The 13157-nt window shown below is 48.1% G+C and overlaps 1 protein-coding gene across 1 annotated transcript in view; it reads right to left on the bottom strand.

Moving 5' to 3' along the window:
- Positions 1–13157, bottom strand: part of kif6 (kinesin family member 6) — a 548981-nt gene that overhangs the window by 77973 nt on the left and 457851 nt on the right. The window lies entirely within an intron of this gene.

The raw sequence follows: 13157 nt of genomic DNA, 5'->3' as shown, positions 1-13157 counted from the left end.
TACCTATCACTCGCCAAGCTTTGTCCTGCCCCATCTCTCTTCCAGCTTCCTCCCCCCCATCACCCCACATTCAGTCTGAGGAATGGACCCAACCCGAAATGTCACCTATCCATGTGCACCACAGAGATGCTGCCCGACCCACTGGGTTACTCCAGCACTTTGGGCTCTTTCTGTAAACCAGCAACTGCAGTTCCTTGTTTCTCCTGAGCCGTATTATCCTATGTTCTATAGATTAGTTGATTTGCCTATCATGTTTAGTACAGACGTTGTGGGCTGCAGGTGCAGTTCCTGTACTGTACCGCTTCTAGTTTTACTTGGCATCATGTTCGACACATATATTGTGGGCTGAATAGCCTTTTCCTGTGCTGCATTGTACTATGTTCTACACATTAGTTTAACGGTATCACGTTCAGCGTGTTGGGCCGAAGGGCCTGCTCCTGTGCTGTAGATGTTCTATGTTCTCGAACTTATTCGCAGCATGTACATTTACATGGAATTGTCAAAGGGCTTACAGGTTCTTATCTAATCCATTTAAAGTGAGCGGTTTTATTTCCCACACAGATTATGCTTTTGGATGAAAAAGGCAAAACATTGCAAGTGCTGGAAATCGACTGAAAATATATGTAGCATTAAAAAAACCCAGAGAATGTGGCAAATACTGATCAGATCTTAGCAGTAGTGTGTAGTATGTAATGTAGTGTGCAGTATAGTGCTAGTGTGCGGGCATCGCTGGTCGGCGCAGACCCGGTGGGCTGAAGGACCAGGTTCCGCGCTGTATCTTTAAACTAAACTGAACTGAACAGTAAGTATGAGGACAGGAAGTGTTTGGAGAGATATGGGCCATAGGCAGCCAAATGGGACTAGCTTAGATGAGGCATCTTGGTTGGCATGGACAAGTAGGGCTGAAGGGCCTGTTTTTGTGCTATTTGACTATGACTCAATGACACTGTATAAGGCAGGGTCTGTTAAGAGATAAAAAAGAGTTAATGTCACTAATCAATGACGTTCCGACATAACTCCCGCACACAATGAGTTAATTCAACTTTCCGACATCTACAGTTTTTCTTTTCGCTTTTCAACCCAACGGCATTAACTGGCTGCAAAAGAAAATGTTCATTTGGATCAGATGAAAGCCAAATGCATTTGTAATCTTTTGTCAGATTTATTTAAACGTTCATCCCGCTAACAAATTGTGTTTATTAAAAACTGCAGAAATTATGAGCTTGAAGGATGCAATCAATATAGTCGAGTTTAGCCAAATGTCTAGCGTGATGTATTGTGACATGGGCTACCTAAATTATGGCAGTGAATTATGTGGCCTCGTGTCAGCAGTGAATTTTTCCGCACACTCCGCTGTCTCAAGTTATTTATTGTGTACTTTGCGCGCAGTAAGAGGAATTTAATCTATCAGAAAGAGACACAGCACAATTTCTGGATCAGGAATGATGAGTTGGTCAGGGCTTGGGATTCCTGGGACTGAATCCCAAAAGAAAGGTGTACTGGGAAGTGGTAAAATACTAGAACTGAAGATGTACGTACACACGCCAAAGATTAATTGGCTTGGTAAAAATTGTAAATTGTCTCTACTGTGTAGGATAGTGACGGTGTGCGGGGATCGCTGGTCGGCGCGGTCTCCGTGGGCCGAAGGGCCTGTTTCCACGCTGCATCTCTAAACTAAACTTAACTAAACCAGAATGGGTTACATATTTCACTCTACTTGCTAATGCCACTGAATAACAGCATCTTGCGTTTATATCTGGCCTTTGGGGTGGGAGATTGCAACCTTCACGTGGTCCGCCCTGTTTCGACTAATGCAATCAACCCGACGTGCACAATCAAATAAGATCAAATAGGACAAGTTGTCCGACAAGTTTAGGCTGTGCACGCCATACACAAGAAGAAGAAGTTCTGGCCTCTAACCGAGTACATAAGAAAACCGTGATCCACCAGGTTCAAGAATAGCTTCTTCCCAACAACCATCTGGCTCTTGAACACTACACAACACTAACCTATAAACTATGAGACTGCCTTTGGTTGCACTGTGGACTTTGGGCTTTTGTTACACTAGTTTTGGGGCTATTGATTTTTTTAACTGAATAATATCTATGTGTATGTGTTTATGGGCCTGTTACGCTGCTGTAAGTACTAATTTCACTGCTCCGATGTCAGTATATATGACAGCTAAACACTCTTGAAGTGCATCATGTGTTGCTTGAAGAGACTGGTAATGGTGATCCATTAACTGTACCTCTGCCTTCAACGGCATAATCCCATCCAAACTCATCTCCAAACTCCTGGACCGAGGAGTCAGCAACTCACCTTTGCCACTGCACACTACATCCACGGCTTTCAGACCCACAGACCACAATCAGTGAGGATAAATGACAACGCCTTCTACATAATAACCCTCAACACTGGTGCGTTCTCAGTCCCCTATTATACACCCTCTACACTTGCGGTGGTGTGGACAATTTAGGCTCTAACTCCATCTCCACGTTTGCAGGTAGTACCACTGCGGTGGGCCGGATCACAAACAATGATGAGACGGAGTACAGGAAGGAGGTAGAGAACTTGGTAACATGGTGTCAGGACGACAACCTCTCCCTCAACGTCAGCAAGATGAAGGAGCTAGTTATTGGCTTCAGGAAGCATAGTTGGGACCCTTCTTCATTCCGAAACGTCGCCCTTACATTTCAGAATGGCACCCTTTACTAGACTTTGATGGAGGGTGCCAACCCAAAATGTTACCGATCCATTGCACCAGGGTGGACGAATCATGGCGTGCTCTTCCGAGAGAAGGATCCGCGATCATCCGATACAATCAATCTACTCTTTTAAATCTCTATTATATCTACAACCGTATATGGATGCAGTGCGATGCTGAGAACTATATTCTGCACTCAGTATCTTCCCGTTTTCTCCATCTATCTTACTTGAGTTTGATTTGAATGTATTTAGTTTTAGATTACTTTAGAGATACAGCGTGGAAACAGGTCCTTCACCCCACCGAGTCTGCGCCGACCAGCGATCCCCGCACATTAACACGAGTCTACACACACTGGGGAAAATTTTACCGAAGCCAATTAGCCAACAAACCTGTACGTGTTAGGAGTGTGGGAGGAAACCGGAGCACCCAGAGAAAACCCATGCAGGTCACAGGGAGAACGTACAAACTCCGTACAGACAGCACCCATAGTCAAGATCGAACCCGGGTCTCTGGTGCTGTGAGGCAGCAACTCTATCGCTGCACCGCCATATTTATGTGCGGTATACAGTATCTAATCTGTTAGTATTGCATGCAAATCAAAGGTGTTCATTGTATCTTGGTACACGAGACGATAATAAACTTAAAACCTAAACTTGTATATTCCCTCCACAGATGCTGCCTGACCGGGTGAGTTATTCCAGCACTTTGTGATTTGCTTGGAGTCTCCACTTGGGGAAAGTGGTGGAAGTCTGATACTATGGCCGCACGTTGTGCCAACAATGGGATAACTGCAGATGCATTTCATACCAGGAGCTGTGCAGAGCACAAGGCACTCGGGTCTGATTCTAATCAGAGCTCCCAATTCTTCTCATCCCATTCCAAAAGAATGAGTAACATCAGTTTCAGAAGGCTGAGTGATGATGTATCTAGCCAGTGAGCTATTGAGGGAAGCTGGCTCATAAAACAAGAATGATAGAATAATCCATGGAACATCGAACAGTACAAGGCGGCACGGTGGCGCAGTGGTAGTGTTGCTGCCTTTCAGCGCTTGCAGCGCCGGCGACCCGGGTTCCATCCCGACTACGGGTGCTGGCTGTACGGAGTTTGTACGTTCACCATGCGACCGCATGGCTTTTCTGCGAGATCTTCGGTTTCCTCCCACACTACCAAGACGTACAGGTTTGTAGGTTAATTGGCTTGGTATAAATGTAAATTGTCCCTAGTGTATGTAGGATAGTGTTAATGTGCGGGGATCACTGGTCAGTATGGACTCGGTGGGACAAAGTTTCCGCGCTGTACCTCTATACTAAACTAAACTGCTTCGCAGCACAGGCCATTCGGCTCACAATGTCTGCCGTAACTGATGCCAAGATAAACTAGTCCCCTCTGCCTGCGTGTGATCCACATCCGTCTATTTCTTGCATATCTATATCTCGAATGCCACCATCGTATCTGCCTCTACCACCACCCCCGGCAGCCCGTTCCACGCACCCACCGCCCTCTGTGCCCCACACATCTCCTTTAACCTTTGCCTCCATCACTTAAAGCTGTGCCCACTAGTCCTTGACATTTCCACCCTGGGAAAAGATTCTGATTGTCTACCCTATCTATGCCGCTCATAATTCTATGTACAACTATCAGATTTTCCCTCAGCCTCTGGTGTTCCAGTGGAAACAAATAAAGTTTGTCCAACCTCTCCTTATATATGAAGAGCAATATCTTATAGCAAAAATGAGTCATACAGAGCAGAAATAGGCCCTTCGGCCCAAATTGCCTGCCGACCATGACACCCCATCTACACTGAATAAGGATCAGCGGTCTGAACAAGGGTCTCGACCAGAAACATCACCCATTCCTTCACTCCAGTGATGCCGCCTGTCCCGCTGAGTTACTCCAGATTTTTGTGTCTATCGATGCAGGAAAAAATGTTCCCAATGTTGGGCCAGTCCAGAACCAGGGGCCACATTCTTAGAATAAAGGGGAGGCTATTTTCGACTGAGATGAGAAAAAAACTTTTTGACCCAGAGAGTTGTGAATTTGTGGAATTCCCTGCCACAGAGGGCAGTGGAGGCCAAATCACTAGATGGATTTAAGAGAGAGTTAGATAGAGCTCTAGGGGCTAGTGGAATCAAGGGATATGGGGAGAAGGCAGGCACAAGTTATTGATTGGGGACGATCAGCCATGATCACAATGAATGGCGGTGCTGGCTCGAAGGGCCGAATGGCCTCCTCCTGCACCTATTTTCTATGTTTCTATGTTTCCCCCACAACAGATCAACGGTGGATGCAATCTCGCTGGCCCTCCACTCCGCACTGGACCACTTGAACAACAAAAACTCATATGTCAGGCTGTTATTCATCGATTACAGCTCGGCATTCAACACAATCATCCCCTCCAAACTGGTTACCAAACTCGCAGAACTGGGTCTCTGCGCATCCCTCTGCAACTGGATCCTCGACTTCCTCATCCACAGACCACAGTCTGTTCGTATTGGTGGAAATGTGTCAGCCTCGATAACAATCAGCACGGGAGCACCTCAAGGCTGCGTGCTCAGCCCCCTGCTGTACTAACTCTATACCCATGACTGCGTAGCCAACCACAGTGCGAACTCCATCATTAAGTTCGCTGACGACACCACTATTGTGGGGCGTATCACTGATGGGGATGAGTCAGAATATAGAAGGGAGATCGAGCAACTGTCCATATGGTGCCAGCGCAATAACCTGGCCCTCAACACCAGCAAAACCAAGGAACTGATTGTGGACTTTGGAAGGAGTAGGAGGGGGACCCACAGCCCCATTTATATCAACGGGTCGATGGTTGAAAGGGTCAAGAACTTCAAATTCCTGGGCGTGCACATCTCTGAAGATCTTTCCTGGTCCGAGAACACTAACGCAATTATCAAAAAAGCTCATCAGCGCCTCTACTTCCTGAGAAGATTACGGAGAGTCGGTTTGTCAAGGAAGACTCTCTCTAACTTCTACGGGTGCACAGTAGAGAGCATGCTGACCGGTTGCATCGTGGCTTGGTTCGGCAATTTGAGCGCCCTAGAGATGAAAAGACTACAAAAAGTAGTAAACACTGCCCAGTCCATCATCGGCTCTGACCTTCCTTCCATCGAGGGGATTTATCGCAGTCGCTGCCTCAAAAAGGCTGGCAGTATCATCAAAGACCCACACCATCCTGGCCACACACTCATCTCCCTGCTACCTTCAGGTAGAAGGTACAGGAGCCTGAAGACTGCAACAACCAGGTTCAGGAATAGCTACTTCCCCACAGCCATCAGGCTATTAAACCTGGCTCGGACAAATCTCTGATTATTAATAACCACTTTCTGCTATTTGCACTTTATCAGTTTATTTATTCATGTGTGTATATATTTATATCATGGTATATGGACACATTTATCTGTTTTGTAGTAAATGCCTACTATTTTCTGTGTGCTTAAGCAAAGCAAGAATTTCATTGTCCTATACAGGGACACATGACAATAAACTCACTTGAACTTGAACTTGAACTTCTAACATTTTGTCTTCTTTTAATTCAGGGAAAACTCAATGGGTTATTTTCTATACACCTCTCACTGTGTAGGAAGAGGGTGATCAGCTAACATGGTCCGCTGGAAGGCAACGGTATTTACAACCTGAGGCATATGTTCAGTGTACACAAAATTGCTGGGGAAACTCAGCGGGTGCAGCAGCATCTATGGAGCGAAGGAAATAGGCGACGTTTCGGGCCGAAACCCTTCTTCAGACTGATGGGGGGTGGGAGAAAGAAGGAAAAGGGGAGGAGGGGGAGGAGCCCGAGGGCGGGCGGGTGGGAGGGTGGGAGGAGACAGCTAGAGGGTTAAGGAAGGGGAGGAGACAGCAAGGGCTAGCAAAATTGGGAGAATTCAATGTTAATGCCATAAGGACACAAGTTCCCCAGACGGAATATGAGGTGCTGTTCCTCCAATTTCCGCTGTTGCTCACTCTGGCAATGGAGGAGACCCAGGACAGAGAGGTCGGATTGGGAATGGGAGGGGGAGTTGAAGTGCTGAGCCACCGGGAGGTCAGGTAGGTTATTGCGGACTGAGCGGAGGTGTTCGGCGAAACGATCGCCCAACCTACGCTTGGTCTCCCCGATGTAAATCAGCTGACATCTAGAGCAGCGGATGCAGTAGATGAGGTTGGAGGAGATACAGGTGAACCTTTGTCGCACCTGGAACGACTGCTTGGGTCCTTGAATGGAGTCGAGGGGGGAGGTGAAGGGACAGGTGTTGCATTTCTTGCGGTTGCAACGGAAAGTGCCCGGGGAGGGGGTGGTGCGGGAGGGAAGGGAAGAATTGACGAGGGAGTTGCGGAGGGAGCGGTCTTTGCGGAAGGCAGACATGGGGGGAGATGGGAAGATGTGGCGAGTGGTGGGGTCACGTTGGAGGTGGCGGAAATGGCGGAGGATTATGTGTTGTATTTGGTGGCTAGTGGGGTGAAAGGTGAGGACCAGAGGGACTCTGCCCTTGTTGCGAGTGCGGGGATGGGGAGAGAGAGCAGTGTTACGGGGTATGGATGAGACCCTGGTGTGAGCCTCATCTATGGTGGCGGAGGGGAATCCCCGTTCCCTGAAGAACGAGGACATTTCCGATGCCCTGGTGTGGAATGTCTCATCCTGGGAACAGATGCGGCGTAGGCGGAGGAATTGGGAGTAGGGGATGGAGTCTTTACAGGGGGCAGGGTGGGAAGACATGTAGTCCAGATAGCCATGTGAGTCAGTGGGTTTGTAATGTATGTCGGTCAGGAGTCTGTCCCCTGCGATGGAGATGGTGAGGTCTGCATTTTTGTGCCAGAAGTATTCTGACCTGAGTAACTGTTGCTGGTTACAGCTGACCCAAGCCAGCTCTCACACAATCTTACGCCTATTCCATTGTACAAAGTGGAATTCACAGCAAAATTAAAATATACACCGGAAAACCTTACGTGGCGTGCCAAGGACCAAGCCTCACAACCCCAAACCACGTGGACTATCTCCGGGTGCTCCGGTTTCCTCCCACACCCCAAAGGCGTGCGGTTTTGTAGGTCAATCGGCTTCTGTAAAAATTGCCCCTAGTGTGTCGGGAGGCGATGAGAAAGTGCAATACCATAGAACTAGCGTCAAAGGGGGACGGCCAGTCGGCGTGGACGCAGTGGGCCGGAGGGCCTGTTTCCATGCTGTATCTCTAAAGTAAAGGGGCTGTCCCACTGTACGAGCTAATTCAAGAGCTCTCCCGAAAAAAAAAAAATCAGTGGTAAGCACGGAGAATGTACGTAGCGGGTACGTCGGAGCTCGGGACGTCTCTTAGCGGCTTGTAACGCTAATGCAGGTACTCGGGAAACATGGTAAGCTCGTGAAGACTCGTGAAGATTTATCAACATGTTGAAAAATGTCCACGAGAGCCCCGTGTACCTACGAGCGGCTATTACCGTAATTCTCCGAGTTCGAATCAGGGGAAACCCGGGAATTAGCTCGTACAGTGGGACAGGCCTTTAAGTAATCCAGCTGCATGATGTGGGATAGGCTCCAAGTGGTGCATGTGTTTGCGATCAAATCTGGGCTCCTGGAATTTGTAGTATGTAAAAAACATATTTGTGACAGTCCCTCCATACCAACATTTCTGAAATGGTGATGATCAAGATGCTGCTGCCTGTGGGAGTCTGGTATGTGCGAGAAGGAACTGCAGATGCTGGTTTAAACTGAAGATAGACACAAAAAACTGGAGTAATTCAGCGGGTCAGACAGCATCTCTGGAGAGGAGGAATGGATGACATTTCTGGTTGAGAAACGTCACCTATTCTTTATCTCCGGAGATGCAGTCTGACCCGCTGAATTAGGAAATTCCGTGTTTCCTATATTTCAGGAGTTTACTTGCTGTAAGAAACGGAGGAATTTGCCAAAAGGAGACATGGAGGTTTGCAGGTGAACAGAACTGCAGGAAGGGAGGTACAGTTGTACCGCCAGAGAGAGCATTCTGACTGGTTGCATCACGACCTGGTTCGTCAACTCGGTCGCCCAGTAACGAGGGAGACTACGCTGTCTGGTCCATCATAGGTACTGACCTCCCCACCATCGAAGGAACCTTTCGTAGCGAGCGCTGACTCGGGAAGGCAGTTTGTTTCCGCAGCGGAAGAGTTGTTGCTTTACAGCACCAGATAATCAGAATCTTGGTTCTTTGGTTTCTTGGTCCTTCAAAATATTCCAAATGGAATTTAAACTGGAGGTGGAATTCCTGACTACGGATGCTTGCCTGTACGGAGTTTGCACGTTCTTCCTGTGACTGCATGGGTGCTCCGGTTTCATCCCACACTCCAAAGACGTGCAGGTTTTTTTAGGTTAATTGGCTTTGGTAAAAATTGTAAATTGTCTCTGCAATTGTAAAGTGTCATAAAGTCATAAGGAATAGGAGTGGAATTAGGCCAACACTTCTACTCTGCCATTCAATCATGGCTGATCTATCTCCCCCTCCTAACCCCATTCTCCTGCCTTCTCCCCATAACCTCTGACACCCGTACTGATCAAGAATCTATCTATTGCCTTAAAAATCTCCATTGATGGCCACTACAGCCTTCTGTGGCAATGAATTGCACAGATTCACCACCCTCTGACAAAATACATTTCTCCTCATCTCCCTCCTAAAAGAATGTCCTTTAATTCTGAGGCAATGACCTCTAGTCCTTGATTCTCCCACTAGTGGAAACATCCTCTCCATATCCACTCTATCCAGGCCTTTCACTATTCTGTATGTTTCAATGAGGTCCCCCCCTCATCCTTCTAAACTCCAGTGAGTACAGGCCCAGTGCCGACAAACACTCATCATAGGTTAACCTACTCATTCCTGGGATCATTCTTGTAAACCTCCTCTGGACCCTCTCCAGAGCCAGATAGTGTAGGATAGTGACAGTGTACATAGTAGAGTTGCTTCCAAGGTACTCAGTCTGCTGACCATGTAGTTCTACAGACAATCTGCCAGGAAAAGCTTCGCATTGAGTTTCCTGGACCAAACTTATATTCACACTCAATGACTGGTTAAAATATGACACTGGCGAATGGAATTGATCACACTAAGTTCTAAATAATATTGTAAACTTGTTTAGATAGAGAAGTGGTTGCCAGACAGAATAGGGATTAACGGGTCCCTTTCAGAATGGCAGGCAGTGACTAGTGGGGTACCGCAAGGCTCGGTGCTGGGACCACAGCTATTTACAATATACATCAATGATTTGGATGAAGGGATTCAAAGTAACATTAGCAAATTTGCAGATGACACAAAGCTGGGTGGCAGTGTGAACTGTGAGGAGGATGCTATGAGAATGCAGGGTGACTTGGACAGGTTGGGGGAGTGGGCAGATGCATGGCAGATGAAGTTTAATGCGGATAAATGTGAGGTTATCCACTTTGGTAGCAAAAACAGGAAGGCAGATTACTATCTAAATGGCATCAAGTTGGGAAAAGGGGAAGTACAACGGGATTTGGGCATCCTTGTACATCTGTCTATGAAAGTAAGCATGCAGGTACATCAGGCAGTGAAGAAAGCGAATGGCATGTTGGCCTTTACAACAAGAGGAATCGAATATAGGAGCAAAGAGGTCCTTCTGCAGTTGTACAGAGCCCTAGTGAGACCACACCTGGAGTATTGTGTGCAGTTTTGGTCCCCTAATTGTAGGAAGGACATTCTTGCTATTGAGGGAGTGTAACAAGGTTAATTCCTGGGATGGCGGGACTGTCATATGCTGAGAGAATGGAGCAGCTGGGCTTGTACACTCTGGGGTTTAGAAGGATGAGAGGATAACCATTAAAACATATAAGATTGTTAAGGGCTTGGACACATTAGAGGCAGGAAACATGTTCCCGATGTTGGGGGAGTCCAGAACCAGGGGCCACAGTTTAAGAATAAGGAGTAAGCCATTTAGAACGGAGACGAGGAAACACTTTTTCTCATAGAGAGTTGTGAGTGTGGAATTCTCTGCCTGTGGAGGCAGGTTCTCTGGATGCTTTCAAGAGAGAGCTAGATAGGGCTCTTAAAAATAGCAGAGTCAGGGGATAAGGGGAGAAGGCAGGAACGGGGTACTGATTGGGGATGATCAGCCATGATCACATTGAATGGCGGTGCTGGCTCGAAGGGCCGAATGGCCTACTCCTGCACCTATTGTCTATTGTTGTGATGTGGGCCTAACTTGGCGCTGAAACAGTCTATGACATCCTCTCCACCACTTGCCGATATAGTTTTGAGATACAGCACGGAAACAGGCCCTTCAGCCCACCGAGTTTGTGTTGACCATCGATCACCCGCTCACACTAGTTCTATGTTATCCCACATTCTCATCCACTCCCTACACACTAGGGGGCAATTTTCAGTGGGCCGATTAACTGACAAACCCGCACATCTTTGGGATGCGGGAATAAACCAGAGCATCCAGAGTAAAAACCCACGCGGTCACAGGGAGAACGTGCAAACTCCACACAAAGACAGCACCCGAGGTCAGGATCGAACCCAGGTCTCTGATCACAAGATGGCGGTGCTGCCTTAGCAGCTGCGGCTCGCCTGCAGTCCGTCTGGTTTTTCTCTTTTTTGTGTTGTTCTTTTGTCCTGTTTTAGTTCATTTTTGGTTTATTGTGTATGTGTGTGGGTGGGGGGGAGAAAACATGTTTTTGGTCTCTTATTTCGGGGGGATGCGACTTCTCTTGTCGTATCCCCCGTCTCCGTCTCCGCCTACGCCGAGGCCTAATAGCGGAGCTGGCGGCCTCGGAGCTGGGGCAGCGGCGACCCGAACTCGGAGCAGGCAGCGGCAGCAGTGACCAGACCTCGGAGCTGGGGCAGCGGCGACCCGACCTCGGAGCAGGCAGCGGCAGTGGCGACCCGACCTCGGAGCAGGCAGCGGCAGCGGCGACCCGACCTCGGAGCGGGCAGCGGCTGCAGTGACCAGACCTCGGAGCGGGCAGTGGCTGTGGCGACCAGACCTCGGAGCAGGCAGCGGCAGCGGCGACCCGAACTCAGAGCGGGCAGCGGCTGCAGTGACCAGACCTCGGAGCGGGCAGTGGCTGTGGCAGCAGTGACCCGACCTCAGAGCGGGCAGCGGCACCGGTGACCAGACCTCGGAGCGGGCAGAGGCAGCAGCAGCGGCGACCCGACCTCAGAGGATCGGCCGCGGGCACGGTGGACGACATCGTCGCGAGCTCGCAGGTCCCAGGTTGGTGACCTGTTCTCTGGAGCTCCCGCGACAACAGCTGCGTCCTCTGGACTGGAGGGCCGCAGCTTCGGCGGCTTCGACCACCCCGGGCCGCGAGGTTGAACCGGCCCGTTCGCGGAGCTTGGATTCAGCCGCGGGACTGACATTATTTACCATCACCCGGCGGGGTCACAACATCCGAAGCCTGGATCGCCTCGGCGCAGAGGGAGAATAAGAAGGGAAGAGACAAAGACTTAAGACTTTTGCCTTCCATCACAGTGAGGAGTATTCAACTCACTGTGGTGGATGTTAATTTGTGTTTTTTGTGTGTTTTTGTCATTTTTTTAACTATATGTAGGACTGCAAGGCAACGAAATTTTGTTCATGTGTAACGACAATAAAGGCTGAATGACAATAAAGGCTACTTTGACTTTGACTCTGGCACTGAGAGGCAGCAGCTCTACCAGCTAGGCCACTGTGCCGCCCATGTACTACAATGCCTCCTGATGCATTTTAATAACCGCACCGTTTGTTCTTCCTTGATCTAGAAGGATCTCGAACTGAAATGTCACCTATCCACGTTCTCTAGAGTTGGACACAAAAAGCTGGAGTAACTCAGCGGGACAGGCAGCATCTCTGGAGCGAAGGAATGGGTGACGTTTCGGGTCAAGGCTCTTCTTCAGACTGGTTAGGGATAAGCGAAATGAGAGATATAGACGATGATGTGGAGAGATAAAGAACAATGAATGAAAGATAAGTATGCAGATGATACCAAGATAGGGGGTGTTGTGGATAATGAAGAGGATTTCCAAAGTCTACAGAGTGATTTAGGCCATTTGGAAAAATGGGTTGAAAGATGGCAGATGGAGTTTAATGCTGATAAATGTGAGGTGTTACACCTTGGCAGGACAAATCAAAATAGGACGTACATGATAAATGGTAGGGAATTGAAGAATACAGTTGAACAGAGGGATCTGGGAATAACCGTGCATAGTTCCTTGAAGGTGGAATCTCATATAGATAGGGTGGTAAAGAAAGCTTTTGGTATGCTAGCCTTTATAAATCAGAGCATTGAATATAGAAGCTGGGATGTAATGTTAAAATTGTACAAGGCATTGGTGAGACCAAATCTGGAGTATGGTGTACAATTTTGGTCGCCCAATTATAGGAAGGATGTCAACAAAATAGAGAGAGTACAGAGGAGATTTACTAGAATGTTGCCTGGGTTTCAACAACTAAGTTACAGAGATAGGTTGAATAAGTTAGGTCTTTA

Source organism: Amblyraja radiata, chromosome 5, assembly GCF_010909765.2.
Source record: "Amblyraja radiata isolate CabotCenter1 chromosome 5, sAmbRad1.1.pri, whole genome shotgun sequence".
NCBI classification, from domain to species: domain Eukaryota; kingdom Metazoa; phylum Chordata; class Chondrichthyes; order Rajiformes; family Rajidae; genus Amblyraja; species Amblyraja radiata.
Note: the sequence above shows the minus strand (reverse complement) of the source record. Positions and strands in the feature narration are given on the sequence as shown.